Source organism: Ips typographus, unplaced genomic scaffold (assembly GCF_016097725.1).
Source record: "Ips typographus isolate SLU unplaced genomic scaffold, UJ_Ityp_2.0 IpsContig109, whole genome shotgun sequence".
NCBI lineage: Eukaryota > Metazoa > Arthropoda > Insecta > Coleoptera > Curculionidae > Ips > Ips typographus.
The window spans coordinates 99,745-110,624 of NW_028098534.1; the positions used below are offsets into that span (position 1 = coordinate 99,745).

The 10,880-nt window shown below is 34.1% G+C and overlaps 1 long non-coding RNA gene across 1 annotated transcript; it reads right to left on the bottom strand.

Moving 5' to 3' along the window:
- Positions 1-9,031: 9,031 nt before the first annotated feature.
- LOC145739372 (uncharacterized) lies at positions 9,032-9,845 on the bottom strand. Its single transcript, XR_014181006.1, has 2 exons — positions 9,282-9,845; positions 9,032-9,225 (listed from the first exon to the last, which is right to left on the bottom strand). It is a non-coding gene; the product is annotated as an uncharacterized LOC145739372 (long non-coding RNA).
- Positions 9,846-10,880: the final 1,035 nt, after the last annotated feature.

Below are 10,880 nucleotides of genomic sequence, written 5' to 3' on the forward strand. Positions count from 1 at the left end.
AGTTTGTTTCCTAAGTAATTTATTTATTAATTTTTGAGGATATGAATTTTTAGTTAAGTAGACAGTGAGTGAATGATATCTCTAAGTTTAAGCATTTCAAGCCAAATGCTTAAACTTAGAGATATCATTCACTCACTGGAAAATAAAACATTTAGAGCGAGAACAGACTAGGTGCATCACAGAAACTAAGAATGTGCTGCCAAGCGACATATTTTCGACCTTTTCGTTATCACAAGACACATGTTACAAAAAGATATTTAATAAAATAAAACGCTCTCAAACTCAAAAACTAAAGTCCTTAATTAACACTCAAATCAAATTTAATTCTAGTGTAAAAACGAATGAAAAAGATAAGTGGTTTGTTAACATTACAAATGAAATTATTCCGTCGAATGTTCAGGACACACTCTCACTAGGAGAAAAATTCAACTTACCTTACCAAAAAAAATCGCTACCTATCGATCAAATGATAATAGACGTTGAATACATTATAGAAAGCTGTACTGAGGAAATTCAAGTTCAAAAAAGAAACAAATTTGTCAACACGCTTACGAACCATCTTAACAAGCTAAGTAATTCAAGACATCTTAACACTCAAACTTTTCTACTCAACAAATCAGTTAAAGATACCAAAACGTTTTTAAAACAAAACTCAGAGATCATTATTGTCCGAGCTGATAAAGGCAATGCGACAGTCGCAATGACAAGGTCAGATTATTTAAGAAAAAGCTACACACTTTTAGCAGACACAGAGACGTACAAATTAATTACCAAAGATCCTACACAAACCATACAAAACAAACTTAATAAAACTATTGAATCTTACATTAAATTATCGATCTTCACAAAAGAAACAGGCTTAAAACTTAAATGCTCTAATGGGGTATTTCCAAAAATGTACTTTCAACCAAAGATCCACAAAGACGATGTTCCATTAAGACCTATTGTCAGTTATGTCGGTTCGCCGCTCTATAATTTAAGCAAATATCTGGCTACATTATTAAAACATGCTTATGTGATTGATGACACCCACACAAGGAACTCGTTTGAATTTGTAACATTTATTCAAAACTTTAAAGTTCCCGACAACTACGTTCTACTCTCACTAGACGTTATCTCCCTATTTACCAATATTCCAACCGATCTTACCACTGATATAATCAAAGAAAAATGGCATCTGATACAAGATAACACAAAATTATCTAAAGAACAATTTTTGGAACTACTGAACTTTACATTTAAAAATAGCTACTTCAACTTTGAAAACAAGTTTTACAACCAGATCTATGGTCTAGGTATGGGCAACTGTCTGTCTCCTATCTGTTCAGACATAGTTATGGCGAAACTACAAGAAAATTGCATAAAAAAGTTACCATTTCAGCTGCCCTTTTTCAAAAGGTATGTTGATGACATCATTACTTGTGCGCCTTTAGACCAATTACAAACGTTGCTAGAAACCTTCAATGCCTTCCATCCAAAGCTCCAATTTACAATAGAAAAAGAGAAAAACAACTCCATTCCATTTTTAGACATTTTACTAATTAGAACAGATAACACTATTATTACAGATTGGTATCATAAACCAACCTTTTCAGAAAGGTTTTTAAATTTCCATTCACAACACCCTTTCCAACATAAAGCTAATATAATAAAAAACCTACAAAATAGAGCAATTAAACTTTCCCATCCAAACTTTCACACAAAGAATTTAGAGAGTATTAAAATCTACTTAACTAAAAATTCATATCCTCAAAAATTAATAAATAAATTACTTAGGAAACAAACTACCAATAACTCAAGTGATCATTCCATTTGTAAATATTATAAAATACCATACATTAAAGGTCTCTCAGAAACTGTTTCTAGGTTGCTTGAATCAGACACTGTAAAAATCGCGTACAAACCTGAAAATACGTTAAAAAAATATTTTACACAGCTTAAAACTAAAACACCAATAGATTATCAAAGTAATGTGATTTATAAAATTCCGTGTCAAAATTGTAACTGTTGCTACATTGGCCAAACAGGTCGGTATTTGCGAACACGGTTATTGGAACATCAAAGAAGTGTGCGACCTCAAAACCTCTTACAGTCAAAACAAAAGACCGCTTTGGCAGAACACTCAGAAACGCTCGCTCATACATTTGATTTTACTAACACAAAGATTATTGGAAAACAAAAAAATTTAAAAAAGAGATTGATACATGAAATGATTGCTATAAAAAAGGAGAGACATCATGTTAATAAAAAAGAAGATATTGAAGGTTTACATTCTTGCTATTTTAATATATTTCTTAAACATAAAACAATGATTTCCAATCAATGTCGACATCCACCTTAATCTAAGTTTACAGCTATGAAGGAGTAAATAAACACATTCCATTGACATGCAAAAATCCGGCATGCTGAGATGATAAATAGGCAGTTAGACTCGAAGAAACATCGAAATAACCGAGTTAAATTGTGTTCAGAGCGTACAAGAAGTGAATCCCACTACACATTGCAGGCACGCTGATTACTGTAAAACAAAATAAATAGTACAGAATTGAATCTAGAACAAATAGTTCAATTTATAAATGTGTGCAATGATGGAGTTACATGTGTCCTACATTTTGAAGACCCTTACTAAGGCGTTTTAAACTACACGTAAGTTTTTGGTGTTGCCTGTCCCTGGTTTGTTCCTTTCTTTGTTTTTGTACTAAATCTACATGATTTAGGCTTGTCCTTTAATTATATTATAATTAAGTGTTTTTATTTATGTTTTATTATGTATATGTGTTATAACAATCATATAAATTGAGTCAGTTCATGTATTAAGCTAATTTTTGTGAGCTAAATTGTGATATGTATTCTACACCCTCAGTGTAACCACTGTGTAAACAGGAATAATAAAAATTTTAGAGTCCTGAGGATGACCACCAACAGTGGTCGAAACGTCGACTCGTGGTAGACAATAAACGTCTGCTTTTTTCTGGCCTAATCCAACCATTACCACTTAAGAAAAAATTTAAAATACTTGTTTCATCATTATTATATTGAAAATGCAGAAGTTCTTTTAAAACTTGTACTGAATCTTCAATAGATTAATAATAATCATCTGTATTACCATGAAAAGCTGCATACAATGGAGTTTTGTTACTTATCCACTCATAAATATCATTTATACTTTTTTCAACCAACTCAGAATTAAATAAATCCATAGCAACTTGTATTGAAGCGTGAACATTTGCAGTACCCGCTTACCCAGGAACAAACCGGAGGATGTGGACAAGGTCAGTGTGGAAGATCCACTAGAATAAACCACCGTTATATTTTGTTCCCATTGTTGCTTTAAGCATTGCTGCAGATTCGGTTCTAGTGACGTTTGGCAAAATGTCGTGAAGTAGTCGTGCTCCTTTAAGAGATCTACGAACTTCGGAAATGAAATTGTGTATTCGTTGAATTTGTTGCTCCCCGCTAGTTTGATTTGCTTCTTTATTTTCTGGAGTGGTAGTAAAAAGTTCTTTAATGAGCGTTTGCCAGCTAAGTTGTTTTCGTTCTGCATGATTACTTGCGTTAATTCTAACCATTGTAATATCAGGTAAAAAGGAAGTTGCTCCACTTGAATGGGCCAAAGAAGTTCCAGCAAATTCAGAAGACAGGAAATCTCGCATGGTGCCATCATTGAATTGGTTAGTTGAGGTGGTGAAAGGTCTTCGCAATCGCTATAAAATATTTAATCTTCACGTGCGCTCCATAACTTTACAATTTCTCGACGCTTACTAATTTCTCCCAAATAACATATTAAAGAATTATCATTATTGCACGTATCTACAGCACAAATATCGCAATTTAAGTGGCCTTTAGTATGTTCGTGAACCAACATTAAACTTACATCTTTAACATTGTATGCCACTTTTTCCCAAAACGTATTACTTAATGTACGGTAACACTTTGCACAAAGAATCATTATAGTTCCATTTGATTCTATCATAGCTGAATAGTAATAATTGCAAAATGATAACATGGTATGGTGTTGTGTTGGACGATTCCACAACCACCAATTTTCTTGTGCTTCAGTAATTTTTCCAGTTCCATTTTGTACACGCATATCTTCGGGTGCTTCATAGAAATTATTTATTTCTTTGATTTTCTTTAAAATTTCATTACTGGGGTAAAATTCGCAGCAACGATATCTATCACTTACGACATCTTCACCAGTTTCTAAGTCTGCTTCTGTTTCACTATTTATCGGCACTTCTGGTGATGTAACAACGTTGCACAATTCTTCTAAAGCTTCTGCACAATCACTAACTGCTGGTGAAGTAGACATGGTTTAACGTGTTGGACCAATCTGCTTTTTAAACTGTTTGGAAGAAACTATAAACTCAAAATTATCAAAGTCGTGTAAATCATAAGGTAATTCCAAATTTGATACTAATTTTAATTTTGTCAACTCATACCTTAAGTGCGTGCCTTGGGGTAATTATGTTTGGATGCAATATATTTTGCTTTGAAAATAAGATTGATGCTATCATTACATCAAATTCTTCGTTTAGTTCATTGCATAATTGACTAATTAAGCTGAGATGATCAGTAACCGTTTGACTGTAAGTTAAGGAGTTGATTCGTTTTACAGTATTTTTAGAGAAATTATTGAACTTTAACATATTTTTGTCGTTTAATTGACGCTCTTGCCCCTGTAGCGCCACTGGCGGGTCCTCCTGGGTTGCCCCAGGATTCGTCAGGTTCGATGCCCTGAGAGTATCTTCAAGCCCCAGGACATTCCAGTCTAATACGTCTGGCTCGGATATTTCCATGTCTTCCAACATTAAAAAAAAGTGAGAGGGATGCCAGTCGGTTTTTCTGCTTTTTAACTTTTTAATTTTAGATACCGACAAACTAACAAAATGAAATATATATACCCAGAGCTTTCTGATTCTCCTCAAGCCTCCAAGGATTGAAAGAATAAGCCCCCAAGTTTCGAGTTTGAACGTTTAATCAGAGAAACTAAATTATTACCCTAACTAATAACCTAACTTAAACTAAAACAAGGTTGGGAAATCGTCAAACCTAACACTTAACCTAACTCAACAACCTTAGCTACTAAACTCCCGCCCTTAACAAAAGTGCCAACAGGACAGGGCTAGAAGATTTTTACATAAAAACTTAACCTAAAACTTACTAGGTAAAACTGCTTTTGGAGTCCGACGCGGTTGTTCACCAAAACGGTTTTATTTTTAAAACAACGTCCCGACCGGATCACAACTTGTCGACACCAACGAAAATTGCCAGCTCCGAAACACACGGTTAAAAGTCGTCCTTGGAAGGCTATCGGAACGAGAACGACGAAATTTAACTTTTGCTCACCCTGAACAAGCTGCAACTTGTTCAAGTTTCAGACAAGAATTACACGCTTGTCTATGGCAAAATGGAAAAATATCAATACACGGCTACAACCGTTATTGAATCCAAAAAGAAGGCGACGACCACTTTTTATTTTGCCCACCTCTTTTTCCGCTATTTTTCCTAGCCCGACTGACTCGCTAAGAACCCCGCATGTCACGCCATCGCTCGGTTGCCTACCGCCGCACCGCCGCGTATCGGGCCAATCAGATTGCCGGGATTTTCTGTCTCTAGGACGTGGTGACCTCGAAGAGAGTGCGTTCCACGACAATTTTCATTAAGTCTTTGTTCGTTAATTGGAGAGTAGATGCAGTTTTATTATAATCACTAATGGCGTCAGACATTACGTGAGCTTGTTGTTTCATCAATAACTGCATGTCGTGATTTTGTTGAGCTACGGTTTTAATGGTTTCTGTGTAAAATATTGCATCATCGGCATCAGGAATTCCAAAAAGCCATTTGATAGCATATGAAACACCGTCGAATAATTCGCGTCTAAACCTTTTGACGTCATCGTGACCAGTAAGGTGGCAAATCGAATCAAATTTATCATTTAATTTATCAATATAATGTTCTATAAGTTCTAATGATTATTTACAAGCGAATTTTAGATTACTGCTTTGGTCTTTAGTTTTATTACTTCTTTTACTATCAATTTTCGAAACACACGTATACATCAGGATTCTTTTTAGGTTGATACACGTATAGAACATTGTTGATTATTGCAGTGAGAATTAAAAAAGTTGGATGTAACAGAGCCATGTTACTAGAACGAATGGGAAATGTAATTAACATCGCACTATTTATATGTTTATACACTATATTTATCAAATATTTCAGAGACACATTAGCGTTAAATTCATGTGACGATAAAAGGTTTTGTGGAAAATAAAGAACCAAAAGTATAAAAAACACATTTATTCTTCTCTTGCTCCCCATAATTTTATCATTTCTAAACGTTTATGTATATTGTTGCCCCAATTACAAGAAAAATTTAAATTATAAGCGTTTGTAGCTTTACAACACACATCGCAAATCATACGGAAAAAGTCATGTTCATGCACTAACAAAAAAGACACTCCCTTGTAGTGATAAGCAACTTTTTTGTAAAACTCATCAACAAAACCTTCATGGCATTCAATGCAAATATTCATAATTAAATTTATAGATCTTATCTCAAGAACATAATGGAAATTACAAAACACTATTGATTCATGGTGTAGTACAGCACGATTCCATAACCACCAATCCTTATCGCGTTAATTAACAACTCCAGTAATATTTTGGACACGCTTGTCAACTGGAGCTTCATAGAAATCATTCACTTCCTTTATTCTTAATGTCACGTCAATATTTGGATTATTAGTGCAACAGCTATACGTCTAACTTACGACATCTTCTCCTATTTCGCCTTTTAAGGCTCTGTCGTTATTATTTTGGTTTTCTTCTCCCAATAACAAGAACAATTTAAATTATAAACGTTTGTAGCTTTACAACACACATCGCAATTCATATCAAAAAAGTCATGTTCATGCACTAGCAAAAAAGACACTCCCTTGTAGTGATAAGCAACTTTTTTGTAAAACTCATCAACAAAACCTTCATGACATTCAATGCAAATATTCATAATTAAATTTATAGATCTTATCTCAAGAACATAATGGAAATTACAAAACACTATTGATTCATGGTGTCGTACAGCATGATTCCATAACCACCAATCCTTATCGCGTTGATTAACAACTCCAGTAATATTTTGGACATGCTTGTCAACTGGAGCTTCATAGAAATCATTCACTTCCTTTATTCTTAATGTTACGTCAATATTTGGATTATAAGTGTAACAGCTATACGTCTCACTTACGACATCTTCTCCTATTTCGTCTTCTAAGGCGCTGTCGTTATTATTTTGGTTTTCTTCTACCAATAACAAGAAAAATTTAAATTATAAGCATTTGTATCTTTACAACACACATCGCAATTCATATGAAAAAAGTCATGTTCATGCACTAGCAAAAAAGACACTCCCTTGTAGTGATAAGCAACTTTTTTGTAAAACTCATCAACAAAACCTTCATAACATTCAATGCAAATATTCATAATTAAATTTATAGATCTTATCTCAAGAACATAATGGAAATTACAAAACACTATTGATTCATGGTGTCGTACAGCATGATTCCATAACCACCAATCCTTATCGCGTTGATTAACAACTCCAGTAATATTTTGGACATGCTTGTCAACTGGAGCTTCATAGAAATCATTCACTTCCTTTATTCTTAATGTCACGTCAATATTTGGATTATAAGTGTAACAGCTATACGTCTCACTTACGACATCTTCTCCTATTTCGTCTTCTAAGGCGCTGTCGTTATTATTTTGGTTTTCTTCTCCCAATAACAAGAAAAATTTAAATTATAAGCATTTGTATCTTTACAACACACATCGCAATTCATATGAAAAAAATCATGTTCATGCACTAGCAAAAAAGACACTCCCTTGTAGTGATAAGCAACTTTTTTGTAAAACTCATCAACAAAACCTTCATGACATTCAATGCAAATATTCATAATTAAATTTATAGATCTTATCTCAAGAACATAATGGAAATTACAGAATACTATTGATTCATGGTGTCGTACAGCATGATTCCATAACCACCAATCCTTATCGCGTTGATTAACAACTCCAGTAATATTTTGGACACGCTTGTCAACTGGAGCTTCATAGAAATCATTCACTTCCTTTATTCTTAATGTCACGTCAATATTTGGATTATTAGTGCAACAGCTATACGTCTCACTTACGACATCTTGTCCTATTTCGTCTTCTAAGGCGCTGTCGTTATTATTTTGGTTTTCTTCTCCCAATAACAAGAAAAAATTATATTATAAGCGTTTGTAGCTTTACAACACACATCGCAATTCATATTTTCACGTTTAATTTATGAGCCCTTCTGGGTTCATCAATTAAACTGACTCACGACGTTAAACGTCGCGCCGGGATCTCAGTTTTAAGGATGGAATCAAACACTATCGAGTTTTCTATTAAACACTTAAGTCTATTGACCAAACATTTATAAGTGTATCCGTATAATACAGCCATAATCCAACACACTAAAAGTTAATAATTCAACTTATTAGGTATTTCTCTTACTAATTGTACTTACATGAATACATAAGCTAAGGACTTGTCGCACTACTGTCGATTGGTTCACACTCATCCAATACTGCTGAAATCGGCGTATTTTATACCCGATTGATCGGCTGACGTAGTTTGTTATTGTTCCTCGCCTGTTTTTCATATTTCTGTAAAGCAGGTGGTGGTGACTCATCGACGATACGATGCACTAGGTGCATCCTGGTGCGACCTTGCATGCCTCGTGCGCTTAATATTTCGCTAAATTTTTAACAAAAATAAAAATATATCGTTTAGCCTAATACAAATTTTAAAGTTACATGTGTACATACGAAGACATTATAATAAATGGTTAGTAGGTTTACATATGAAGACCACAGGGGAAAAAGGCGCTTTGTCAAAAAAATCGATTTCGAGAAAAACCAGTTTAAAGGTTTTAATTCCTTACAGTCTTGTTTAAATTTTAACTAGATTTTTGAACTAGGGTAGAAATGACGACTCAGCATTTGTAGTAGCACCTATTAGGTAGATTTTAATGTAGCATGTAGCGTGGTTTACAAAAACAACATTCTTTCACTTGACGTCATAAAAAAAATGGAAAAACGCGCCATGTCCATGCGCGACATTCTAAGAAGGCGCCATGTCATTAAGTGAACACTCAAGTAATGGTGTTTTCAGCAAAATACTTGCATGCTTCATCTATTAAAAAACAGGATTTTTTATTATTTTTTTTTGTTTTTAAATAGAAAACTTACCCTGCATGATACTATAAACTAATTTCGAGTCAGAGAGGCTTCAGGTATTTTAATTTATTGAATGTGGAATATTGGAAAAATAATTCTGCGCCTCGGGCCCACAAAATTTTTTCAAATCTTGCAGATTTTTCCACTTAATGTGACTTATTGGTAAATGCTCTAAAATTCTTAAATAAATTATGATTATACCATTGTAATATTATCAGTAGAAAACTTACGTACCATTGTATAAATAATCGGGCAGTTCAAATTCTCCGTTTCTGCACTTTTGAGTAGGTTTAAATTTTGGGTTTGTTACAGGGCTGGATTCCCACATCCCATTATATGTCGTCCTGTAGTAAATTAGGCGAGGATGCTCTAACTATTTTTAGTTCTCGAATCGGTCGAGTTGGAAAGGGACATTTTCTTCTGTACCTCTCTCTTACCGGCGCAGAAAATAAACCAAAAATATATACTAACTGGAGCAACAACTTTTCTTCTACAAATCAGAAGAAACATTATGATATATTAGGTTAGGTTAGGTTAGGTTAGGTTAGGTTAGGTTAGGTTAGGTTAGGTTAGGTTAGGTTAGGTTAGGTTAATTGATGCATTTTTTGAAACACACATTGTAATTTTTTCAAATTTAGGTCGTTCATATTTTAGTCCACCGCGACGGTTGAACAAAAAAAACAAAAATATTGTATTTGCTCTTTAATGAAAAAATAGGTCTTGCTTATTTGTTATTCTTATTAATTACCATTAACATTATGAAAAATTTGAAAACACTGTTTTTCTTTACCTAAACAAAGTGGAACTTGACAGGTTGAGCATTGCCAGTCAGTACGGACAGGCTTGGCTTTCGAACTGCATAATCCACACCGTCTTCTGGAACTTCTGACTGGTTGATGAGCAACTGAACATAGTCGTATCTCATCCGGAACAAAGGGTTTGGACTTCTTAATTTGGATAGCAGGACCAATATTTTTTCTTCTTGAATGAAGTGACACCAAAGTATGTGCAACTAATCCATCTATAATATTCCGTCTAAAGTCTTTCGCCGAAGCTTTATTATCAAGTGGTAACATTTTATAAAGACAGTAGGCATTTACAACAGAGGCGTCCAAGAAATAGAAAAATATTCGGTGCCACCACTTATTACTCTGACGATTAATTTTATAATTTGAAAGTAGCTGATCGAATTTATCAACACCGTTCATATTGCTATTATACTCTCGCAATGCCATTGGACATTGTATTGTAATAACACTGCCATCTTTATTACGCCGGTTTACTTCAGTGCAGTCTTCTGGGTTGTGATAAGTTGACAATAAATGTACAGCTCTTTTGTCCTTTCATTTTAGAGCCAAAATGTTTTTGTTGCTTGTGTACCAGTCAAAATCGCCTCTTCGAAGCTCTTTATCACTTTTGAAAGAAGGAACATGTTTTCTATTTGGGTTTATTGTACCTACAGAATATACCAGGTGTCCAAGAGCACCCTGGACATAGGAGATTAACATGGGAAAACGGTTTTGATTTTTTTGCGCCTGTACGGTTGATTTGATGGAAAAATCGTATTAATGAAAGTGGTAGTACCTATCACGGACTAGTTTTCTGTATTTT